At 40.9% G+C, this 27,419-nt stretch overlaps 1 protein-coding gene across 4 annotated transcripts in view; it reads right to left on the reverse strand.

Annotated features, from left to right (window-relative positions):
- tspan9a (tetraspanin 9a) overlaps positions 1–25,556 on the reverse strand; it is a 177,794-nt gene extending 152,238 nt beyond the window's left edge. For 2 of the 4 annotated variants that reach the window (XM_038707023.1, XM_038707022.1), the window contains exons 1-2: positions 25,247–25,556; positions 8,144–8,200 (exon numbers count right to left, since the gene is read on the reverse strand). The gene's annotated coding sequence lies outside the window, so the exon portion shown is untranslated. The remainder of the gene's footprint in view (positions 1–8,143; positions 8,201–25,246) is intronic. The other 2 variants (XM_038707025.1, XM_038707024.1) reach the window with 2 other exon arrangements.
- Between the last annotated feature and the right edge of the window lie 1,863 nt (positions 25,557–27,419).

Genomic DNA, 27,419 nt, shown 5'->3' on the forward strand with positions numbered 1-27,419 from the left:
GCTCCCCTCAAAGAGCCTGGAAATAAAGTGCGGCTGATTTCTCTCCCACCCTACCCCCGCTGCCATCACATTGCAATGCGATACATCTCACCATTTGGCAATTAAGCCTGCTAAGGTATGGAAAGGAGGTGATTCATATTGTGATTGCAGCAGTGCCCTCCATGACTCTTCCAGAAGGGTAGAGAGGACCAGATAGGGGTAGCCAGAGAAGGCCCCAGAGCTGCGAACATCCCCCCCAGCCCTGGAGCTGCCTGCCTGCCTGCGGCTGTGGCTAAATTTACTCCCCCACTCCCCAAGCATCATCACGTTGGGATTCTATTACTCTCTCGCGTCCCGGCATAGTCATGTGAAAGCCGGCCACAAGCCTCCGTGCTTGGCAGTGCCCTTCCTGCCCCTGCATTCAGCATTCAGTCCAGTTAATGCCATTTGTCTCAACCCAGCTGCCCAATCGCGCTCTTGCACTTTCTCTGCCTTTTTATCTCCACGCTTCCTCGCTCACTCTCGCCCCTTCTATGGCTTGACTTTCAAATCCCCTCCTTCTCAACCTCGTTCCCCTCCAATTACGGCTCCTCTCATCCTGAGAGCAGGGGTCAGTAGTGGACGAGCTTAGGGACTGAGACTGCCGAAACCGATGGCGAGTAACGGAGAGGGGAGAATGAACCCTGGCCAAATGGGGATCAATAAGGAGACAGGGCTGAAGAATGGCTCCTGTTATGGGCAGACAGGTGGTGGAGGATGGGGGTGAAGAAATGCCACTGCTGCCACATCAGGTCAGATCACATGTTTGATGTCCCACTCCCCACCCCCATCGGTGAAGTGCTGTCAGCAGGGTGACACGAGGCAAGAATATACACTTCGTGATGGTTCATAGGCTTGTGGATAGAGTGCCCTGCCCTGTTGAAAAACACTTTCCTGACTAACCAAGTGGCACGCTGACGTTGCATGGCCAATCCAGCCCACAGATCATCAGTTCTTACTTGGCCATGTATGAGAGTGTTAGTCGTTGAGCCTGAAATAGACTGACATGCGTCAATGAGGGTAATGGAGTCATTAGCTATTCCTTTTGAACAACCAGCTCACTCTGACTGAGCAATACACAGGGGTAAGCACAGATTTCTGAAGCCAGCTTATGCAAATTGCATAAACAGGTTGAACCCATCCCAGGTTGAAATGCAAGAAAAGGAACAGATAAAGAAATAGAGTCAGAGCAAAAGAAAAAAAAAAGATTTTGTTTGAAGAAGAAAACAGCCAAAGCTTTGCACCATGCAGTCATTCTGCAGACATGACCATAAAGCCTGCTGCAAACTCCCCTCCTAGCCATCCAGGCTGCACATGACATCTTCACTCCCTTCATGTGCACACGTCAGGGTCACACTGACCTCTAGTGGTCCTAGCATGAACACAGAGCTCATAAAAGCCATGACTGAGAGATAATTTGTTCTTGAAGCAATTTTATCAGAAAATTGATTTTAAGTCAGTGACACAGGTCTACTACCTCTCAAGCGATCTGGATAAATGGCCCCTGGGAACACATTGTTTCAACACTATGTGAACTGCAGTCCCAACCTCCCTGTTTCCAATTATCCACTAGTGAACAATCCCTCTCTCTCACTTCCTCCCTCCCTCTCTCCATCCCACCCAGTCTCTCTCTTTTTTTGTCTCCCTCCCCCTCTTCGTTTCGCCATCTCTCTCTCCTAAGATACCTTTGGAAATTTTCGATTTTAACGCTATTGATTTTGTGGGTTACACCTACCACACAACCCTGACAGAACTCAGAACCACTCTATTCAGTGAGGGGATCAAAGTGTGACCTCTCCTTAGTGTTGTTTAATGAAGTTAGAGGTCTGGTGCTGAACAACAACCGAAGAGCCTTAAGGGTTGGATAGCATCTTAAATCGAATTTTTTTAGAGACACTTTATTTAACTGTACGGTCTTTAACCTTTACCTTTCCATCCCTGTATCTTTGTGCAGTGCTACTGCTTATTTAACAGGAGTGCAGCAGGATGTTTCAAAAACTGACACCAGTAATGGCAGTAGTGTAGACCATTTGTTATGCTAGGAAAAATCCATTCATGTTATATTGCTCAAAATTCACTAGATGGCGCACACTGCAAGGAAACATGTTCATCAGTGCTGTTATTCCTAATGCTAATGTGGCTAAATAAGTAATCAGTCATCAAGTAATTCATGTCTCATGAAAATTTAGAGTTGAATTTAGAGTATATGGTAGTTCTCTCTACTACAGATGAGTGATGATTAGTGTGAGTGTGTGAGTGGTCTATTTACAATATATTTAGATTTGCCCTTTTAAATTCTCCTTTCACTTTTACAAGTCAACATGACTGCCACTGAATATGTAATAAGGTTGTCATGGTACTCTGGAGGGCTGAAGGGCCGTCTCCCCGACTCAGCTTGCAGCCCTATTACTATCAAAGCTACCAGAAAATGTGGGCATAATTATGTCAGAATGAGAGTGCTGATCTGAGGCAAAGTTGTAGTGATTTGTCGGCTGATTCAGAGCAGTAAGTTCCTCTATAACAGGATGCATGACTATGAATGTCCGTGATTAAAGAGAATTTTTCAGCATCCATATGTAATTTAGGCAGGACTGTTATTTATATGACAGTTTCTCTATGTGTCTGGGTGAAGCCTTACAGCAACAGGCAACATAGGACAGGCTTTAATTATGTGGTTTCTGCTGTACCCTCTCTCCAGTGTCAGCTTCAGTTAAGCTTATGGCATTGATATAAATTGGTCAGAGGACTAGGATTCAACACTGGTTTCTGCAATGTTGACAATCTAAAAATTCATCAACATTCTATGCCCCTCTATCTATGCTGCTATACCATGTTAGGTGTTTGACAGGTATGTAGTGCCTTCTAACATGAATCAGTTTAATCATAAATTGAGACACACAGCACTAGACAGTAAAGCCATTAGGTCATGGTTAGCAAAACTCACAAGAGTAAACTGTGTCAGGCAGTATGCCCGGGGTTCGGTGACTGAGTCGGCATGAATATTAATCCTCTCTTTCTCTCTACCACGGTGAGATAGAAACAGAGAGAGAGAAAGCGGCAGAGAAATGCTCATGGGCATTGTTAAGGGCTCTCCACTAGCCACTAAAACGTCACTCATCAGTGACTCTGGAGGCTTTTATATGCTATTCAGGTCCACACAGGAGACCAAGCCTAAATGTTAAACAACCACAACAGGCACACAAGCAGTGGGAGAAAGTTTCGAGAGGCAGAAATTGGAAGAGGTACCACTTTTAGCTCAGTTGATTCAACAGAGTGTGAATGTAGCCCCGTCATTGGGCTAGCAGGTGCTGCAGTGAGTTTAGGAAAAGTTTCACATAATGTAATGTTTAGTGTAGCACTCATCTAAAAGCAGATCATTAACCATGATAAACTTTATGAGAGTTGCTTCCTCAATTTTAATGCATTCCACTTATCTTATCTTATATGTTTTATATATTTTCCTTTAATCGCTCCTGTTTTAGGTATTTTATCTCACCCTAAACCACAAACACTCTTTCCAGTTGGAATGAAAGCAGCAGAGGGCACTTCCAAGGGCAAACCATTTTTGCTGCAGAGGAAAAGTAAGACAGTCACTTGATAAGACCAAAATGAGCTGCAGCAGTTATGGGAGATTAATACCTGCTCATCTGTGTCCATTCTGAGATCTCATTAGACACGCTCGAAGATATGGAATAGTTACTTAATTCACATATATTATATTATCATCTAAATATTTCAAAGGAAGAAAGGGAGCTGTGCAGACAGGACTATGAGAAGGTTTAATATAAACTATGAAACTAGTCAAACTAATACAAAGAAGTAAAAAAATAAGAGAAATGTAAATGTCTAAGTCAGCAGAATAAACATACACCTTTCCATTCAAGGTCGACAAGCTCAACACGTGAGCTGCTACAGAGCCAAGATATTCCTTCCTTTGCAATTTAAAATCACCATAACACTTTTGAAACCATGACAGCTCCAAACTGTTCCACTAATTCCAAAGACTTTCAAATATCAAACTGAAATGCTATCTCACAAACAGACATTGTGATGAGAAATGTACCTTTTATACCCCAAAATAAAACCCACCTTTTTATAAAGACAAGTCAACATTCAGTCGCATCCCTTATGGTTTGATTAAAGGCCAGGATCCTCTTTGAACCTATTTGACCCTGTCAAAACAAGGGTGTTGTGTTGTGGTCTGCTAACACAGCCATCAAACGTAGAGGCTGCGGAGCCGTGCTGTGAAGTGCAGTGAAGCTGAGCCTTGATGTTTTTACAGAAAGAACATTACTGGGGCTGTGAAATACAGTGCCCTTTCTCCCTCTCCTTCAACCTCTGCTTCCTTCATCCTCCCCATCTCCCACTCCCCCTTTCTGCTCTGTTTTTCTGTGTACTGAGGGATGTTGCCTAAAATCCATCAACACTTTTCACCTCAAACGGTTATTCCACAAACTGAAAGCCAGAAAGCATCATAGCCAGTGTCACAGACTGAAAACACTACATTCAGCTCATGTTGGCATGGAAGAAAACTGTTAAATGAAATTAATTATTCAGCATAAAAGGTTTTTGTGCTTGTGATATAAAAGGAATGGAAGCCAGCAGTTAGGAACTCTCATTCCACTATGGTGAAACAGCTCATGCCAGCTGCCTTTAACTGTAATATAATCAGTGTTAGCTCTTTATCACGAGGTTCAGCTGTACTTTCTCACTTTCAGCTGTGGTTGGTCTTCTTAAGCGCTCGTTTATCAACATCAGTGACAATGTTACGACAAAGAAGTACTGAAGCTGACAAAGTGCTGCTGAGCCGGATGCAATAAAAGCACAACACTGATGTTGAGTTAAAGCGATGAAAGTAAAGCCAGTGTGACGATGTACACCTGACCCTAGCTCGATGCTGATTCTCCAACCAATGGGGTACTGATCAGTATTATCATATTCTTCAGAAATTATTTAAATCAGTCATTGTCAATTGATTTCCAATCAGAAAAACCTCCCATAAACTAGGTGAAACAACCACATATCACTTATCCAGAGCTGGTCTTGCACAATACATACTGTAAGGGCTACAAGCTAAACTCTCACAAAACTTTATCCGATCCAACGCTGGAGAATGAGCAAGAGACATCTAGATTCCAAGTATCCAAATGAAAAAATCCAACCCCCTCCCTTTAGGGCTCCCTCCAAAGCCACTCCCCCAAAGCACATTTTCATCCACAGGTACACGATCAGGTACACAGGCCAGGTAGACCAGCCAATCATTTCATTCGTTCTGAATGAAATGATGGGCCATGCTTATTACAGTCCTTTGACTGACCCAGCTTTAACAGACACTGAAGATGTACATTTTAGATTCAAACTAAAGTATCAGAAATAGTTTCAGAAAAGCATTTAATTGGCAGAATAAGATAAAAAAGGATTTCCCTTATTAGGCCAATTGAAAAAGTGAACCAATTTAGAAGAGTGAAGGAATTCAGCCTGAATGTAAAGACCAGACTATTAACTCTTGTCCTTGTTGGACCCCTCTACAGAACATAACAGTGAGCAGAATTTTAAAAGCAAAGTGAATGAGCGTGACAAAAACGCTTCTCCTGAGCATACCCTGCCTCACAGGGATTTATAGAGACAACCTTGGGCTATTCATTTCCCTTTTGTCCCTCCAGAAAAAGCCTGTCGAGAACAGCCAGTCTCCATGGACCACCTCCTTTATTACTCAGAGCTAAATGGGGACCCAGATGTTACTGCCATTGGATTGAAATAGAAAAAAGATCAACTGTCTACATTTGCAGCTGTCTATGAAGCTTTGCTCTGCATTTTGGGTGGCTGATGTGAGCTGTCTTTATGCCTCCCTTGGAAACGGCTAAATACCGAAAACACTTCTGCAACTATGCCACAAATAAAACAAAAACATCTAGACATCAACAGATGTTTTTGCCTGCAGAACCCACAGTGCCTGCCAGAGGTCACTGCCACACTGCAGAGTCCACTACCATCACTGACCATGTGAAGCCGAAGCCGCTGAGCCTGATTAAGATCAAAGTGTTTGACTTGAGCTCAGAGCATTTGAGGAACACTGAGTTTTTGGAGCAAAGGACCTGTAAAGGCTTAACTGCTTACTGCTGACAGGGTACTTTGCCCTGAACAGCGTGACCCAAAATTAAAAGCAGCATCCAGCTTTCACACTGTGTGCTGGCGGGCACCTGGTGGCGCATGTTTTACATGGATAGACATGATCCTGAGTGCTTCCCTATCCATGTTAGCACACCTCATTCAGCCTCACTATGGCAGCATGAAAGAGGTTAGCAGCTTAAGTCATTTCCCTCTTTAGCCTTCACCAGAAAAATGGCACCTGTACAATGTGATTCTATACAATAAACCAGTTCTAAAAATAAATAAATTATACTTTGATTATTATGTTAAGTAACTGTTGAGACAACAACCTTAGTTTTTTTTATGACTCAGGTGTACAATGTATCTTGCGGAGTTGTATTGGAATACATTGTATGTATAAGGAGGTGTTTCTAATATTTTCTCTGCATCACTGGTTAGGTGTTGCAAAGTCTGCTATAATCTATGGGGCATTTTCCCTTTGATACACATTAGTAATATAGCAAATGACACTGATCACACTCTGTCAACACTTGACATTACTACCATCTGGTCGGAGATACAGAGCTCGCATCAGCAGGAGTTTTTTGGCCCTTCTGCCATGAACACAGTGCCTCGCTGACACACTGTGGTGAGTTGGGATACTAAAAGGGGTATGAATGCATACATGAAGACTTCATGTAAAGTCTATCAATCTGGATGTTTGTTGTGTGTATATCTGTATGGTTCTGCACTGTACTGGCTGTGAAAACAAATCTTCTGGGACAATAAACCTAAATCTTGTCACTTGTCATGGAATCAAATTAATGCTACTGTTGTAAAATATATATTTATATACAGCTCCGGAAGTGAAGATACAACCCAGTCACTGGCCACAGTTGATCCTAACCAGTTAATGCTGTGAGACAATCAAATGCCCTTTTTAAACCAGAGGCTGCCTCAGCTTGAGTTCAATGCCAAGATTCCACATAAAACGGCGGCTGCTTTGCTGAATCAAAACACAAAACTCTTGCAGTTTTCCATCTGTGCTGCTCATGCGCGCTTCTAAACATCCACAAGTATGTGTCTCTGCAAGCAAAATATACAAGGTACCTTTTTTTTTGTCATTCTACAACACAGGGATACACACTATAGTTTAGAGCTGAACAAACACCTTTGGCCAGACAGCTTATTAAAACTGCTCCGTTATTTTGGGCCTGTGTGTTTAAAATAACATGAGTGAAAAAATTTCCCCTAGATGGATTAATAAAGTGTGTTTACGCCTTCTATAAGCAATGCAGAGCCAAGGTTGTTGGTCCGTAAAATGGCTCTTTAAGATGCAGAGTAAAAGACGCAGGAAAAATAATGCTGCCACTCACTATTCTTGCTGACACTTAGTGACCTTAGTGACCACGTACTGTTTCCATGTGTGTCTGCAACCCTTATGTTTCAAAATAATGACCAATTACTGGTAGGGGCAACGCTGAAGGTCATCCAGGTTATGACTCTAAAGTTTAAGGCATAGGTCTTGAGTGTGTACCGTGCACGTGTGTCTGTGTAAGGGGCTTTTTCCTGTAATCACCCACCCAAGGTTTTGGCGGTAGGCGGACAGGAAGCACACCCATACCACAGCAGCAAGTCAGCCCTGAACAATCTGTAATTTAGTCCCGAGAGCGTGTTTCCTGGAAGTTCTATTGTCTATTCTATTACACCCTTGAGCAAACTGGGAAATGCCCAAAACGACGCACTACAGGGGTCCAAGGCTGTGTGACTTGACCCATTCTATCTAATTCCTTAATACGTCTTCATTTCCTGAATTTACTGACTTCAACCCTATTTATGGATGAACACATCCATTCTCGATTCTCTTGAACGAAGTGAGCCAAAGGAAAAAGTTTCCATGTCACTTCAGAGAAAACTTTTGCAAACAAACAACTACTTAGCAGTGATTGCAGCTTGATAGGGTAAAGACAGAATTAGGCCATCCTGAGGCTGGAACTACAAACCAAGCGGGGTGGAACATGGCGTAATTTCTCACCGGCTCAGATGCGGTCGGAAACAGAGGCAGTGGGCTCTCCGGCTCGCCTGTGACAGCCTGTCAAACAGAGGAAGAAAAACAGGGACTGAGAACGACTCCTCAGATTAAATCAAGTGCTAATTGTAAAAATACACAGAGCGGTAATGGCACATGCAGCTAGCAAATGGGCTGTTAAAAGGAAGGTGTTTGGGGAAATGACAGCACTATGTGACAGTTATATACAGTTACATGAGCTTGTGAATAGTGGAATAGTGAATGCTATTCATCACAACAGCAGCCCTGTCCCTTGTCAGTGGTTGAAATGGATATCTACGTGAGAAGAAATAAAAACCTGTCTTTCAAACACAATACTACGATAACATGTAAAATGACTCAAAGCCAGATGACCATTTGTGGCCTCCTTCCTCACGAGGCTGGGCAATCACTACTGACCACAGCATCTGGACGAATCTTTGCCATTGGAGATGACAGTACCCATTGAACAGTCAGGAAAATTATAGTCCACGCTAATATTAGTAAATCCCAGTATGTTTCATAAATTAGGGGACCTAAAATGAGCAAAGCACGATGTTGTGTTTATGAATCCATGTCTATGTGGAAAGTACAGGTTGATAGTCCAGACAGAGACTAAAATCTGTCCTATGAGCTCACACTAAACCACAGACCACGGGCCACCACGGGTGTCTGCTGTGACAGGCTCTACACCAGACAGCCACTCAGTCTGCTTTTTTGTGGAACTCTCTTCAACACCATGTCAGCTAGTCCAAAAGTAGAGCCAGTGGCCTCTGAAGCCACGGAGCGTGTCTGCAACCTGCAGGCTTTCAACTTGCCGTACTCATTGAATTTCTGGTCAGGCAGGCATGCCACCACAAAGGCAGCGTAGGTGCTCCACTTAACATTTGCCGTCGAGTTCTGCTGCAAGACAAGTTCACTGGAAAGAATTATGGAAGGACAAAAAATAAAATAAAGAGGAAGAAGGAGCGAGCGGGAGGGGAAGCATAGGATGAAAGAGGCAAGCCAAATATAAGGCCAAAGGCAGAGAAAAAATGAAAAGGAGGAAAATGTTAGCTAGAGACGTGGCATTTATGTACTCAGTTTTCCAGTCGTTTTTGCCAAATGCAAAGTCAACAATTCATTAGTTTTCATTTTATGTTGTGGCTTCAAAACTATAAGCTTGTGGGGTACAAGTAATAAGGCCAGGACATTTCCCTTCTACATTTTCAATCTCCCATGTGTGATAAAATAAATGTTTTGTTTTTCCTCAAAGAACAAAGGGCAGGGCAAACATTTCTCTAAGATCTGAATTACTGCTCAAGTCAACAGAACCTAACTGCACAATAAACAGCGCCACGTTGATATTTTCTCTTTAAAAAGTCACGCTTGTCGGTGAATGGATAGACTATCTTGGATATCTGATAGTTAGGATGGTTGTATCAAAGGAAAACGTGTCTGAAGTCAAACATCTGAAGCAGCGATGTCAGATAATGACAAAAAAAAGAGGAGAAAACCCTGCTGTTATACCTTGTGCGGTCATATTCACTTGATGTAAGTTTGGCATTCACATTGAAATGTGTGCTTTGTTGAGGTGTACCTCAACTCAAGGTTCACAGTGAGTCATGTCAAAGCTATAATTACACCGTCTGCAAATCACACGTCAGAGTGCCAGCCACCTGGATATCAATGCCTGACTTTCAGTTGCACCTTTACTAATTACTTTCTGCTGAATATTTCACAGAGAATCTGTCATAATAGTTTGACATGGGGTTGTTGTAAAGTTGGGACTGATTTCATACAACTACAGCCCTCAGTATAAATGGGCATGGTAGGCAGGTCTGTGGGATATCCCCTTGAGGTTTCAGCTTCTTGTGATAAAGGCAAGAGCGTGAGAAGCTCCTTCAGTATATTCTTAGTACTGCCTCTCCCTTCTTCCCTGTCCTTTCTCCCTTCTCTAAATCCCAAGGACCCGCCTCTTTTTTAGGCTTTACCCATCAATCTTTTATTTTTCAATTTCTCTGTGACACTGGAATCTGCCAGCAAGATTTCACAACACTGAGGCTACATACAGAACTGAGAATGAGTAGGAAGCTGAATATCACTATATCTTTCTGTCCTAACACACTAATACACAGATGTAAGAAAGGAACTTGAACTTCAAAATACAATACGGGGAATTAGTAATATGTACGTTTATTATCAAACCAAAGTTGTGTATCTTGTATTATGTAGAACAAAATATATATTGTTTTATTTTGCTCATTTCGTTAAATTCTGTGGGAGACACACACAGTACAGCTGAAACAATCAGTCAATTCAATTGTTGTGATCAATTTCTTATTCCAGCTCCTCCAATGTGAGGATACTGACTCCAACTGTACAATTAGAGTAAATCTGGTCTAAGCCTTTGATTGCAATGCGGTCACAATAGATCAGAGACATCTGCCTGCCTTTCTTCCCAACTGCTTAACTACAGTTCTGTAGCCCCCCCCCCCCCCATCTACCAAACTATCTGCATCCAAGCCTGCCTGAATCCCTGTGCGCCCCCAAGCCTTCCTGCACATCTGAGGTTATTAGGACTGAAATTGTACCCTGAGAAACTACTGTAAGATCTGAATTACTGCTCAAGCCAGACTGAGCCAGACAGCTCTGTAGACTCAGAAGCAGTCCACCTTCCAAACAGGAAGGCTGAATCAGGCGAGATAAAACTCTATTTATATTCTCCCAGGAAGGCATCCTGATCAGATCGTCAAATATGATCACATGGAGAGCTACTGTATATTTCACGTCACGCATAACACCCAGAAATGTAATATGTGAACTAATTATAGCATGGCCACAGTGCTAAATGTATCTTTAGTGAGTGCATTCTCTTCAACAATATTAATCAGTGTTCCTCCGTGCACGATGGAGTGCTATAAAAGAAGCACAAAACATTGATTTACAATCATGCCGCAGTTAAAACTTTTCTCAAGTAGCTAGGCATTCGATTTTAATGGCACACAGTCAACGCAAAGAGAGGGGGTTTGGCCACACACACGGCTTTTGGATCAACACAAACAAACACAAATGCGGTGGTGATCAATCACTGAAAGGATTTGGCAGCTTTAAGCGCTCACACGAGCGGCACACAACTTACATCAATTACTGGGGACTTTCTTTCCATAAATAATTGATCATGATGCCGAGAGTGCAACCAGAGAAATGAGATTACTAACTTTAGCAATTGCACTTGGATCTCAGAACATATGGCCTTTAGGATCACACGCTGCAGTAGCTTTACTTACATACTGAGCTTGTCTAATACAGCCATGGGGAAGGAGAGAAAAAAAACACTGCCCCATCTTGGGGTCACAGCAGGTCAGGCTGTCGAACAGGAAATTCCTCATTGATGCACTAAGCCACTCATGACCTCTGTAAGAAACAACAGACCTGTTAGCCTTACAGCAGACTGGAATTACAGCGACTGCGCTGATATGAACTTCTCACTGCAAAAACCCTCTGCCATACTGGTGTGTCACTCAGCATTGTACTGGCCTGCTGTGACACTTGTTTCTATCATGGCTTTTGGGATCCGATTCGTGTTCAACAAAGTAGCACAGTACAAATAAAACAGCCACACAGCTGTTACTGATCAACACACCTCCTAAAGCGCATCCTGGCTGGTCTAGACATCTGCACAATAACATGCCATCAATTTCAAATCCCCTAGATTGTCATGAAAACGAGAATGTGATGTATGTTTGGTACTAGGCTTGGGCGGTTTCTATTTTTGCATAATTTCCTGACATTTCACCGGGTATATACAGTATACGACAGTATTCGTGTAACAAAATTAATAAAAAATCCCATTGTCGATAAAGTCAGACATTGTCAAGCTGCGTCGCCTGCCTACATTGAGAGTGTCCACTACAATACATCACCTCAGTACAGCATTCCAGCAGAAAGAGGAGCGTATGTATGTATGTATATGTATGTATTGTTGACAGTATTGAAAGTCATACCGATTTTTAAATACCCTGGTATCTGAAGACAGTGATACCGCCCAAGCTTATTTGGTACCCCTTTATATTTTAGAAATATAATTAGAGAAGAAATATCATGACAGTTTTTGGGAGTTTTGATCTGGAATTAGTTTGCAAAAGTTGTGTAATTAATATACATTTTGATCTGAGCAGAGTGGAGCAATTAAATGTCAAAAAGAAAAGAACTTGACAGTTGCCTTAAAGTTGACACAAAAATCACAATTTGCAGACACTGTTCTGCTTAATTGTCTTCTAGCACATCCACACCATCTGGCTGACTTCTTCTTCGCTTTGAGTGTTTGTCATTCGTTTTTAAGCTAGCCACACATACATTTGGAGTGCACACATATTCAAGCCTTTATGGTACCTGAAACGGACCAGTGCGAGCTGACTGGCAGATTAGCGACTTTATCCTGTCAGTTTCTCTCTTTACAGAGACAAGTGTTGCAGTATGAGAGTCCTCCCTGAAGAGAGGATGTGAAGTCTTCATGTTATGCGAAACCACATACAACATTTATCATATTGGGTCGGACTTGATAAATTTAGCGCAAGGATATATATGTGACAACGTCTGGTTTTCAAAATAAGGTGTCTACAGTATGGAAATAAGATTAAATGGATTATATTCACAGAAAGTGTAAAACATATTACATGTGTACATTAAAAGTAAATGGACACATGTAATTTGCTAATTTCCCTCTGGCCTCGGACCCACCCACCATAGTCTCTTCAAATCCTGTGGGTAACGAGTAAAAAGCACATTTTGACATTCATTTATGCAGTGGTAAAAACAAAAGGCAAAAATGTAAATGTACTTGTTCAGTGTTTGGCAAAGTTTTTCATTACATTCAGTTTTGGCTTCAGCCAAGAATTTTCATTTCGGTGCATCCCTACTTAAAGTCATGTGCAAATATCACTAACCTCATGACTTAACAACATTACTTACTCACAAATGTCTGAAGTGTTCAAAACTCAATGACTGCAGGTTTATGATGATTATTAAAACATGCCACACATGCATGAAGTGATATTTTTAAGTTAAGATTTTATAACAAAAGCAAAAAATGTTTTCTCATTGCAAAGTGCTATTGACATGCTGAACTCACAATGAAATCACAACGAAATTCATATCCTAAGATGTTTTAGGGTTCCCAGTACTTACTATTTAGAAAAACAAAAAACTAATTTGAAGCAGATATTTGCCCTAATGAAAAGAACATTCTGTGTGTTTTTATTTGGGATATTATGTTATCCAAACATTCTTGTGGAAAAACAGTTAACAAACAGCAGCTGCAGTTTGTTTGTTACAAAAATGGTCCCAGCTAGAACCTGACTGACATATAGTATACAAGTAGGAAGAGATATCAGGCTGGTCACAGATATATAGTACCTGGGTATATGGCCAATATGAAGGGGAAAAAGTAGAGTGTTTACAAAACAGTGCTTAAGATAATCTACATACAAAATCTGTTTCTTTTGAGTGGGCGGCTATGGCTCAGGGGTAGAAGAGTCGTCCACTAACCGGAACATTGGTGGCCTGCATGTGTTCTTGGGCAAGACACTGAACCCCAAACAGCTCCTGGTGGCACAGCCGTCGTGTGTGAATGTGTGTGAATGAATTAATTTCTGTTTCTGATGAACAGTTGAGCAGCTGGCACCTTAGTCTCTGCTCATCAGCAGGTGAATGTGATGTAGTGGTCAGAAAGACTAGAAAGGCGCTATACAGAGCATTTGTTCATCTTTCCAAACATTGACTTATAGATTTCCTTGGACATGCAATGCCTCTGAAAGATGTACAGGCTTGGTATAAGTGAAGTGATGTGAAGTGTCATATGGATTTTGGTGTGTTAATATAAAACCTGTAAAACTTATGACTGAAACTGATGAACTGATGAACTGATGAACTAACAGTTCAATAAATCTTGACTTGATGTATACTGGACATACAGAGACCTATAAATTACAAAAGTATAAATGCACTGAGCATTTGAAGCAGTCAAATGGGTTTACATGATATTTTAAATAGTGAGCGTTGGCAGTAAATGGGAGCATGTATGTACACGGTGGTGAGAACTGCTATTGATTTAGCAGGACATTAACAGCTATGTTGAGTGAAGCCAAGTCTTGAGTCAACACCTCCTAAAGGGATTATTATGATGCACTGATTACCCAGGAGGGACAGAGCAGTTGTCAGTAACAAGTCTGTGTCTCAGTATTATGCCTCAACCACTGCTTGTAGTTAACAGCAGCCTGACTACCACAAACCAAATCATCAGAACAAACCTCAACCAGCATTGGAAACTGGGCTTGACAGGAGAACTATTGTGCAAAACCTGGAAATGATTCAATACAGTTTGACTGAAAAAAAAGGTTTGTGAAACCATCTGTTAACATCATACTTTCACTTTTATTAATTGTATATATGAACAGTGAGTAAGTAGTGAGAAATATTCCAACTGTCAAACCACACAAATTGCCCTGCCAAAGCTGGATGTGCCTTTGAACACCATGAATGTATGTTTGCTCGTATGAACTTATTTCTTGTGAAGGATTAATGTGTGCTCTGTACATAATTAGCATGGAAACTCTATGAGACACGAAGAGAAATATTAAGAGGACATATTTATGTGACAGTCAATGAGTCAGATAAAAAAAAAAAAAAGAAATTACTGCACACTCCTGTAATTGTTATCTCTTCTCAGGCTTCACAGCCATAATGGAAATCAAGTTTCTCTGATATAATTAGACAGGCCTGCCTGCCATGGAGCCAATTTCATGCTTATGGGCAGTTCCCAAAAACACAGAGAGAGTCAGCATAGATTCTTCCGTAGAGCTATATTGGGCGGTATACAATTATGATGTTAAAGTTACAATGTACAATATTCCTCTATGTGTTGCACTGAGACACAAACAAGAGCCTGTGGCAGGCAGATCTTATCTCGCATTTCCTGTATTAGTCAGAGCTTAGACCAACAGCAGCCCCACAGCTGAGAGCTGAAAGTCAGTGTGGTCAGTCAGAAACTTGGGACATCACTCCCGACCACAACGTCTAAAAGAAGAACAATATTCATGGAAACATGTCTGTGAAATCTCTCCATCCAGAGCTTTCACACAGTGCAGGCAGAAACTACTACCATCTTAAGTGACCTGCTGTGGCTACCATGTTGTCTTCTCTCTGAAAAGAATACTACCAATCTTAAATTCTCAGCTAAACTTCATCAAGTGTCCTCACACCCACAATGAGTACATTAACACAGTTCACTGGTGTCCCATTTTTAGCCACAATGATGAATCTGAAAACTGCTGTCTGAGAGATCTGAGTATGAGCTAGTCTATTTAGCATGCATGCTTGGGGTCCATCTGATTTACATGTGAAACAGGATCTCTCAAAATATGTGAATGCAGGTGTCAAACAAGCTCAGAACAGGAGCAGAGAGGTCCCCTGTTACCGCCCTCCAGTGGTGTTTGGAGAGAAGGCAAAAAGAGAAGGAGGGAAAAGGTTCATGGGTCAAGCAGACTACGTCATTTCAACAAATGCCAAGCCGTTTGTGGGCCAGGACTGGAAGAACAAGAACCTCCTGTGAGAATCACACGCTTGTCACCAACACTAGCGCCCTACAGGCATGTATAACTCTAGCCTTTCAAATCATGAGCCTTAGTTAGAATCATTAGTTTATCAGTTGAAATAAAAGATGATGGTGGTGGCAGATTAATCACATTAATCAACTGTTGCCAATGGGCCTTTTTTCACAGCATTTTCACATATCATAGCACAACAAGCAAAGGTGAAATTAATAACACTTACGATGGCAGCATGTATTCCTGCCCTACTATGGGTATGGCTTACTGGGGCTTCAAATAGAGTGAAGCCATTACTAATGTTACTGATTATACCAGTGCTTTCCTACTATTATGGTTCAAAATGTCCTATGTCAATATGCCACTAAAAATGATTCATTTCCATGAGTTAGCCACACATAAAACTCAAACCTGAATGGAAACAGCCAGGTATGGGCTGCAAAAGAGAACAACATCCCTCTCCTCTTAAAGTTAGGGTAGGTAACACTGGTAAAACTAGCAAGACACACTTTAGATTTTGAGTATCCAATCAAAAAATGTCCATTCCCTCCTTTCAGGCCACCCTCCAAAGCCACTGCCCCCAGCCATTTCTATGTGCCTTCCCCTGTTGATTTTTAATAATTATTGTGGATGCTCTGAGTAATAAACGTAAATAAATGGTTTAGTTTAGCTACTGTCTCGGCGTTGTCTGCAGGCACTATGGACTTTTTATGTGTTCTGTGACTTTTTTCTCTCCCCCGGCCTGCTGGAACAGCAGCCTCTCTGTGCTCTGTGACCTTGATTTACAAATTAAGCACTGCCCTACCCTAATGTTGAACATGGGCCCCTTTCTTCATTTACCCTTGGACCTAGCTTGTTATAAAGCTGAGCTTGAGCTCAGAAAAAGTTCTCGTAATATTACCTCCCCTCCCCCGGATCAGTAATTATTATTTTTTACCTACAATGGCCCTAATATGCCATCGTAGGTTCCTCAACAGTGGCAGTGACTGCTATTTGCAGCCAACAGTGTAAAAAGTGGCTCAGCACTAAAATGTTCTTGTTTTACAGAGAGAGAGAGTTGTATTGTTTGCCAAGCCAACCATTTATAACCATCATGGGTAACGTAGCATGGACTAAAGATGTTCTAAATGTCCTTGGCAAAAAGGCTCAGGCGGATTTTAGCAGGTTGACAATTTTGAGTCCACCAATAGGCAGTCACTTCCATCCCCCTCAACACACACTTGTCTATAGCTTAAGCATCAAACGTGCAATTTTCTGTGCTACGTCTGGTTTTTGTATGTGGTATCCCTGCATGCTTGGCTGAAGAATCTCATTTTGTAACAACAATGTGGGGAAAGTGCCAGTTATTCAACACAATACTCTGGTTCATTGCCCTCAATCAAATGGCTCCACTATTGCTCAAAATAGCACTCACTGTGAGATTTGAATGCATTCCTACAGAAAAAGACAGCGAGATATCCACTTCTCAATTCTGAACACTCATTAATTCAGCAACATAACCGGTAAATAGTTTAAAAGGCTGCAATGTATCCATAGCCCACAAAAACTGAAACGTCTTTGTTCTCCTACATTACCTATTTTTATTAACTTGCATCACCCTGAGGTCACATGGGGCCTCATTACAGAAACTTCCTAAGTCTGAAATCCTATCTTATCTCAGTTCACAATGACATTTAGCATACAGGCCAAAATACTTAAGGGCAGTAATTTAGTTATTACAGAACCTTCCTAACTGATGATCCTAAGTTAGGATGGCAAAGAACCTGTCCTTCAAAATGACTGCCAAAAAGGCAAGTTTCTTATGGGTACATTCAGTCAAGGGGCAGCTGGATGATGTAGTGTATTAATTTACAAAAAATGATAAGGTTTGTTGGAGGTTTAAAATAATCTTAGACCTAGAATAAACCCAAACTGCCTGTTCGGCCTGTTATAAAGTTAGTGGACCACAGCAAAAATACTTCACTCCTCTTATATAAACATGCTCTGAGTAGTTTTTGTGTAAATAAAAATAACACAGCAGGAAATTGGGAAGCCATTTCAACCTTATTCAAATAACAGGACATAGATAAATAGATAATCTTGGGGAAATTTATTCATTCCATGATGGGGGTTTTTTTTGTTTGTTTTTTTCTCAAAATATCTCAAAACATGTCAAATGTAATGACAAGGTGAAAATATCGCACCTATCAAACATCCACACCAAGCCCAGTTTTTGGATATTAAAAGGTTGAACTGCCACTCTTTGGAGCATACTGGTCAAATTGAGTTTCCTGTCCCTGAGGTCAGAGGCTACAGGACGTGTGAGCTCAGGAATAATTTTGCCAAAGGATCTGCTTGCAGCCCACCACTGGGTAAATAAACACACGTCACTCATTGAACTCTCAGATTCATTCACTTTCACAGTTTGTTGGCCTCAGAAGAATTTATCTTCTTAGCACCATGGATATCTGTAGCAGAATTCATGGTAATCCATCAAATAATTGTCAAGATTGTTCACTAAGAGCAAAAAATGCCAACTTGGCGCTAGAGGAAGAGTCAGTGGATCACTAAATGTAGTAGGATTCGTCCTCTGGGAACCATGCACTAAATTTCATGGAAATCCACACAGTAGTTTTTCAATCTTGACAGAAGTGGAAGAACTACCAACCTACATTGCTATCCCTGAAACCAAGCCACTAGTATGGCTAAAAACATACAAAGAGTAAGATAAAAGCCTGTTCAAGGACAGATCTAAAGAACACAGATGATTGCACAATTTCACCGACTTGTCAGAGGTAGTCAACCAGCAAAACGGTGCAGAAGCATGTATGATTTCAACACATGTTCAGCTTGCCACAACATGACATGAATACAAACCAGAGTGAAATCGAAAAGCAAATGACCCATGAGTCAGAAGCTTATGTTCCACTGATGGTAAAGTGGCCAGAGAAAAAGCAGCCTTCACCGTTTTGTGGCTCCAGATGCTCTGAAATAACTGCATCTATTGTGTTTTATGTCCATCTGTGACCTTTAAATATATCATTAAAATAGACCATTTGGAAGCAAAGGGAAATGCTTTCCGCAGTGTTCACTGTGTTGGCAGGTTTATACAGAGAAGTAATGATAAAGGTTTTTACCACAAACTTGAACATATACCAGGTATTTACCGAAGAATTTCCCTTCAGTGCTTGCTTGTGCAGCAAGTGGCCTCCTAAAAGTATGTGCATGCATAGAGCTTATTTGCATTATTAGAAATTGTGGTTTATTTATTTTATTAAACCAAATGTGTCTAATTTAGGGTCGTGTACATAAACAATTGGGCAAACTTTTTTTCCAAAACAGACTGGTTTAAGAGTCATTTGAACTTTGAAGATTCTGCAATCATCGCCACAATAGCTTGATGAATGGATGAGGAATGGAGACAGTTCCAATCAGTCATCCTCTTATGGGACGAAAAGGGGCAGTATTCCCACAACAAGTGAGGATAAATTTAATGAGTTCCAGACATGTTTAGTAACAAATGGATGTCTCTTATTGCTGACCTCTTCCCTAAATTATGATTCACCACCGATGAAAGGAAGAGCCGGGTTTCAAAACAGTATGTCACCAAGTGAAATGGCCAATAAGCATCTAAAGCAGAGAGGATCATGTTTAAAGAGTGCAATTGCCATGGTAAGGTTTCAATCCAAGAGGCACCAGGCTCTGTAGTGACTCACAAAGGTGCTTTTGATTAGAACATTAGCATGAGGCTGGAGGAGATCTGGCTCTGCTTTGCCAATGAGGCTCCCTTGTGTACAATTAATCACAGCAGGTTCAAAGCTGGTAACGAATTACTCTTTCAGGATCTTTTTTTATTGTACCAACAAGCATTTAGAGACCAGACAAGACAGTACACGAGGGGCCGCCCCCTGGAGCTGTGCCAACAACAAGGTGGCAGAATAGGAAATGGGCCATTGATATTTTTAATTTCTGTTGTTTCCTCTCAGAGAGAACGTTTAGCTGCAACTGATAGTGCTTCTCCAAGTGAAATCCAAATATGTTTGACACCTCATAACAACAGGTTGGCAGCAGGGTATATTACATATTTCATGTTGTGTTTATTAAGCAAAATAAATGTAACATTGTTTGCAATAATGGTGGATATTAATGGTACATTGTATATGACATGTCATGCTGCTAAATGTGATATTTTCAATAAACAAGCACAGGTGCTTTCCCACCTTCGCACTTCTGGCATTTTGATGACTAACCATGAAAGTGACTGTGAGGGGAGGTACAGAGAAAGGTGTGGCAGTAATTTTGGTGTGAGGGATTACTGGTTTGATCAAATCTTGCTGCCTGTCCATGGGTGGCCGTACAGGTAAGTCTTTCATCTACAGCCTTTAATTTGAGGGTTGTAGTTTGAGTTGTTATTTTTTCCTTTTAAATTTAGCCCTTACTTACACACAAAACAGACAGAGCATTATTTACACAAATGTCTGTGATTTTGTGCCGGACAAAGTGGTAGGGTATTTTACACAGCACAATGCAAAAAAGCCACTAGCTAATTATCAGAATACGGGTTCCAGGGGAACAAGCAACAGCTCACATAGCAGTCCACTCAGCCCTGGGAATGATCTGGATAATTTAACTTCACTTCACTTCATAACTACACGTCCTACAGATCCTCGTTCAAAAAATGTCAGGTTGCTGGGGGACGTAACAAGTGGATGGCACAGTCTCTTGCTACAGGTAGTGACAGCCAGTTCTCCCAAATATTGCACCAGAATAATTTTATTTTTGTGCTGCAAGAGACAGTTCACATTACCAACATAAAAAGGTGCAGCTGAATGTGTGAATTGTTGTTTACACACAGAAGACATGCTGACCATCTACACATACAACAATTCAACATTAAAAAAAGACATCAATCGCCTTTGGTGGCATACATGGAATCTCAGATACAGCAATGGCACCTCACGTCTCTACTCAGTATAGAGTTCCTCTTGTGACAAGCCCGTGTTGAATTTCCATTACAAAACAGTCTGTTGTATACAGGAGAGTGCTGCTTTGAAAGAGGATTAGAAGAGCAGATTTAAAATTGCTACGATTGATGCCAGCTACTGTCACACCTAATAATAGTGTAATCCTTCCAAAAAAAATCTTGAGGTGGGAATGCTTTTGGTCACAAAATTGCCAAAAAAACCAAAGTATTTTCAACTTTCCTGAACACTGAAATAGAGATGTGAGTGTGATGTAAAAATATGCAATGATTACACAAAAGTCCTGCAATAAACAGCACCTTATTGAATTGTGGGACTTTGTCAAATAGTTGTTGATTTTACTCTCTGGTCATCTTTAAGGCATTATCTGATCCCTTCTACTGGACAGTTGAGGGTTCCACAGGTTAGATGTTACAGTTTTTGTATCTTCAAATCTGCCTTAAATGTGTTTTAAGGCTAGTGCAATGAGGTGGAGCCTGGCGGCCATGTATCGCTGTATTTCAGAACCTAATTTTGATGTATATTTGTTCCCTCGTATGTGGAACAGAGGAAGCCAGTGATGACAGACAAATTCCAGAGAATTCTCCAAAAATAATAATTTAATAAGCAAAATCTAATGTAATAAATTCTAAATGGAAAACATTCTGAATTGTTAACAGCTGAGACTCCTGTGCTTTGTCCCTTTTCCAATAGCATGACAGCATTTCAACCCAATAAATTGCCGCATTTCATACAGTACCGTTATACAGTTAAAAGGCAGAAAGCTGAGATATTCCACGATCAAAGTCCAATTTACGGTCACTGGAGCCATCTCTCGCACATAATGGTCAAACTGGTCTGGAGCAGGATAATGAGATCCACCCATTCCTGGCCCGGCTACAATCATAGATATTAACAGAGTTCTTTAACAGGCTACAAGAGTCAAATACCGTATACGTCCAGTCAAATGAAACAGAAATCCTTCCCGAATTTAGAGTAACTACTGACAAGGAAAATCAACACCAACCCATCACATATAATTTATGGCTTTCCCATTCCCTCCAAAAGGAAACCCTATATTACAGTACTACAGATCTCAGATCAGCTGTGACAGTCACACTATGACTTACAGCGATGGTTTTGACTGAAATTGATTCATGGGTACAGACATGAACTATTTACAGGAATTTATGTTATTCAACGGCACAAAAATTTAATTAATCAAAACCAGGCTGGAAAAGCTCACCACAAGGGGAAGTTCCCATTTTGTCATAAAAACTTGACTGAGCCCTAATGCAGTATAATGGGTTATTGTTGATGTAATTTACATCATTATTTGTTGCTTTTTTACCATTTTTTATCATGAAACTTGAATAAAAGCCAGTAAATAAAATGTAATTATATTTTCCCCAACATTATCTAAAAAAAAACATTTGACATGAGAAGCTCTTTGTCTCCATTGGTGGCTCCTGACTTAGAGATCAGATTTTGTAAAAGGATTCCCACACATCAGCTTACCAACACAGACAAAGGCAACCGATACAGGCTATAGCTACACAGTCCGCCAGGAGACGAAGCCCTGCCAGCTAAAGTCAACAAGTCTGGCGTTTGAAATCCCACTCTGCGCTGAAACAAAACAGCTTTCTACAGTGTGAAAGCACAGCAGACAGCAACAGTCAGGACCTCACTTCCACGTGGTAATTTACGGCAAAGATGACACGTTACATGAGTACATGTTATGTACTCATGTAACGTGCATACACTTGTTTATGGTGGTGAAATTTAATAGCTGTACAAGGTACAGAAGAATAGGTTTAAACTAAGCAGGAGGGTCTACCACACTTTCTTTTAATGTCTTGATAAAGTTTAGTTATTCCAAGCTGGGAAATCAACAGTCAAAAGGAAATTAATATTAAATTCAGGCAAGAATTCAGTTTTGGTAAGAGAAAGCTGTACCTTCAGCCCGAGCAGGCGGGATCCTGGCTCGGAAATAGACTTGACAGTAAACAACCGCCTGCCATTCACATAGCGAGGTCAAAATATAGGCACAGAATGTGCTGCTCAAAGTGTATATACGGCTGGGAGTTAGATATCCGATCTGCATCTCATGAATGCAGAGCTTGAACAGGGCACACATAAAAATGGGTAGCCTCGCCTGAAAGCCTGAAATTAGGACTATAGCACAGTCATTTCTGACACAAAATGCAAAGTCAGAGTGAGCCATGGCACCCGCTGGTCAGCAGCACACAGTGATATCTCACACTGACAAAGACAGCGATGCACAGCCTTGATCTTCCTGTTGCTGACTGGCCCAGAGGGAAGTGATTAAAGTGGCAGACAAAAAGGGGGTAGACAAGAGAGAAATAAATGTTGATATAGCAGCACAGCTCATCCATTGTGAGGCCTAGTGGAATGAGATCGACCCAGCACGGACAGCCCTGTCCTCTTGTCCCAGAGAATAGGAACTTTCATGAAGGGACAGAACAGAGAGCCGAGCTCTGTGGCGACTGTGTGGGACAGAAAAAGCTGAGGAAATAAACACAGTTGGAGGCTCACATTGCTGCTTTTGTTTACCATGGCAGGGAATCAGCCAGTGGGGTCCCAGAGGAAAATCTCTTGATAGAGGTTGTGACTGTTACTGATTCAAAATAGTCATAGAGAAAGTTAGCTGTTGATAGCAACCTTTGATGTCCGTAACATGTTGGTTTTGTTATGTAAACCGAGGCCTCATTGAAGAGCTGAACACAATGAGATGTGGCTGAGTCCTCAGACCACTCATTTGTGTAGCTTGCTGGTGGTTATGGCAAGTAGACTGGGACTGGGAAATTAACCCAACACTTCAATATCAAATCTACTGTGAGCCTTTGTTTGTAATGAGATAGACTGTGGTACATTTATATGGTTAGAGGGTAACCAAAAGAGAAACCAAACAGAAAAGTCACGCTCCAACATTGGTGAACCCAATTAATCACATGATAGAAATTAAGGACAAAATGTGTCTCAACAGTGGGTCATTAGGGGGGCACTGACCCCATGCCATGAGTGAGGAATGTGGGGTCAGATGGTGCAAGACTTCCCATACACCAGAATAGATCTGATTCACAGCATACCAGCATGGCATGTGAGGTGAAAAAGAGCTGCTGTTTTGATCCAGCCCCACTTGACTTTTTGGGTCTCTCTTTCATAATGTGTCCACTGTGAATTCAACATGTGGGACATGTGGGCGTGAGAGTTATTCAATCCTAACTAACGCATGTGATAAATTAAAGACAGACTGCCTTTTTTCCCCCCTGAAGACAATAATGATTAATCAAATAAGACAAGAATAAGAACAAGACATATCTTGTAGCGTTGCAATATCTATTTACAACTCTGTCTGAGTTTTTAAAGACAACTACAAAGTAAAACAAGTAAAATGTTCATCAAAGCATTAAGAGCTTTCTCCACATCTGGTAGACTTGTTATAGTATATAACCTATATAGAATAGGAGATGCAACACAAAATGTCAGTCACTTCTCACTTTCAGTTACCACTCTGCTTTTACAGGAGCTTTTAAAGACAGAGGAAACTGAAATGGGGACTAGAAACAATGTTACTAGTGGCACTGAGGTCTGTGGATGGAAAAAGCTTTACTCCTCAGTGATCAGGTTTAAAATAAGGTTTCCAGCCACCTTAATTGAGTCTTACGAACAAACACAATCATAGTGATTAGGTTCATCCTTGTCACACACACACAAACACACACACACACACAGTATACAGCTCTGGAAAGAAGAGACAATCAGTGAGGAACTCCTGTCATGAGCATATTGTTGAATGAGGCGTGTTGCTCACATGGATCAGAGCAGCATATCATTCAGCTGTTGCCCCTGAAAGGACTCAGAATTTATGCTTTGATTCTTGACATTCCTTCAGTCTTACGTGATCAACTGAGCAAAAAATGTGTCGCTCAGAATGCAGAATATTTTAATTTACAGCCTACCGCATATAACAGGAACAAGGTAACTTAATAAAACATTTTCATTATTTATCATATTACCTTTTTTACACAGCAGAATAGACAGAATGAACAAGTAAACTGATTTTTTTGTATGAGACCTATGTCACTGGCATGTGACAAACTCATGATCCCCTGCCAAAAATAAGTAGCCTAACCTCATGAAATAATAGTAATGATGGTAATATTATAGTCCTAACAGGAGTTCAAAAAGGATATTAAAACCACTACACTGGTACAGTCGTCCACTCTATAAAATCTAACAGTACAGTAACATTATAGCAATGTAACAAAAAAATAGCCTACCATAAGGTCATTATACAAACTGGCTGCCACACTCTAATTCCTCTGCTCATTATAAGGATATTATATTGTGGTTGTTTCATCTTTATTACTTCAATTACGTAGTCCATATAAAAGCTGACTAAAAGCACCATTTTATCGTTGGATACATCACACAGATAAGTTGGGCGCCGCACTAGGCTGCGACGTCAACACGTTACCCTGAATATGGGCTTGTAACAAACTGCTGTCAATACATAGCCTCAAAGAAAAACGGTCTCTTACCTGGTAAACCTCTCCTCTACTGAACTTCAGTGGTTGCAACCTGTCAGACGACAGGGAAAGGGAGAGCAAACCCTGGAAGAGAGAAATCACCCCTACGCAACTTCACTACAGCAGCTTCTGCCCAAAACTTTCCGGTCGGACCTACTTAGTATTTCATCCCGCTTCTGTCCTGCCAAAAAAGTTACCTGGGGCGGCCAAAAATCCGGATTTCTCTTCCTGTCAACTTTCGGTGCCACCTATCTCTGTTTGATGGTGAATTGGGAACAGCGTTTTCTGGTTGGTCAAGGAGGAAATGAAGTTTGAGGAAGAAGACTGACTCCTACAGGCTTGTCAGAGCCCTGGACCTTTATATGAGTTTACAGGGGCTGGTGAGCCCATTAAAACGTACTCAGTTTGATTTGCCCACAGTGACCACTGTAATGTAAATATTAAGAGCAATATGTAATTTATTTGTCAACAAATAGGACTAATAATAAAATGCATCACGTTTAAAAAATTTTAATCTGGGAAAAAAGATGAGCTTCAAATTCATCATTTAAGCAGCATTTGGGCTTTTTCACAGCTGAGTCTGACTTAATTACTAAAAGAATCAATACAGCAGCAGCCAGGAAACTCTCTTAGGATAAGACCATACGGTGTTCATATGCATATATCACAAACGTGCATGGTGTTTACCCAGCCATCAGGCTTTCTCTCTGCCATGTGTATAATTAACAGATTCTAAATCTAAAGGCATCAAAGCAATCATGTTAGCCCATGCAGTATGTTCCTTGGGGAACATACTGCAACTGGGGATAGGAAATGCACACAAACACACTCTGTTCAAGCTGGAAATCAAAATATGGGGAAATATGAAATATTGTTTGTTACAAGACAGGATGACAACAGATACAGCACATTTGCTAACACTTGTGCACAGTAAAATCCAGCTTTCCTCCTCCGTCTACAGGATTGATATGAGTATGTAGGTGACTGTTTGTTGCATGCACCTTCATTTGTCTTTATAAGCTATCGCTCAGTTGTCATTCAGAAGCACAACAGAAATAGGAAGACAAAGTGCACTGAGTTCTTCTCATAAAGCATCTTACTTAAGCTACCGCTGTGTCCTTTGCGCTCTTCAAAATATAGTAACTTTATGATAGTTTTTTTTTATTAGGGACACTAGGAGAAAGCCTACAGTATGGGTGGGAAAGCCTGAACTCATCTGAGTGTCTGTGGATTCCCCTGTTGTCATGGTTACACTGGCATTAACTGAGTGTTACTGAGACAAATTTAAAAGACATAATCATTAAACTGCACATGCTGGTCCCCTGACGGATGGGATAATTTGAGCAGAAAGCAGACCTGATGTGTTTAAACTGTATGTAATGACAGTGCGCTTAAAAGCTCTTCTCTGTATTGGCCTTTCCCATCAGTGTTTTTTAAGTTAGGGAGTAGGCTAATCCTACAATGTTATGGCACTTTTCTACAATTATTAGCTTTCTAGTGAAATGTTAGATGTGAAGTTCAATACCGACCACACATGTCCATTAAATGTGAAGCTACAACCAGCAGCTGTTAAGCTTAGCTTAATATTAAATCTGGAAACAGGGGCAAACAGGTAACCTAGTTACCAAATGTTTCTTGCCCTGGTAGCAATTGCCAGGGAATTAAAGTAACTTGGCACATCACCACTTCATAAAACGGCAAAGTAACATTTTTACCTTCGCACAGAGCCTGGCTAGCTGGTTCCAATCTTTGTGCTAAGCTACGCAACCTTGCTTCTGGCCATAACTTAGTATTTATCAGACAGATGTAAGAGATGTATCAAATTTCTCATGTGATTCATGTGATATGAATAAATAAATGCCCAAAATATCTCTTCCTTCCTGTTTAGGCAGCCATTGGTGGTAGATACCTAAATAGATGAATTGTTATAAATTGTTATAAATATGAACAGGTACAGTCCAAACTCTGTCTCAGTAAAACAATTTTTTGCTGGGGTCCTCTGTTCCATAAAGATGTATGCCCCCATTTCAATAGGTTCTTCAAGCTATCACTTGGCAAAAAGTCTTTTAAATACAGAGGTTTATATTTTAATAGGTTTTATCCATTATGTAATTGCTTCTCTACCGCTGGCATGGTGAATTAATCAACTGACATCTTATGAGTTTGGAATCACTGCAGCTTCACA

This window comes from Micropterus salmoides, unplaced genomic scaffold, assembly GCF_014851395.1.
Source record: "Micropterus salmoides isolate LMB-PRFRI ecotype aquatic unplaced genomic scaffold, ASM1485139v1 Ms_hic_scaffold_8, whole genome shotgun sequence".
Classification (NCBI taxonomy): Eukaryota; Metazoa; Chordata; class Actinopteri; order Centrarchiformes; family Centrarchidae; genus Micropterus; species Micropterus salmoides.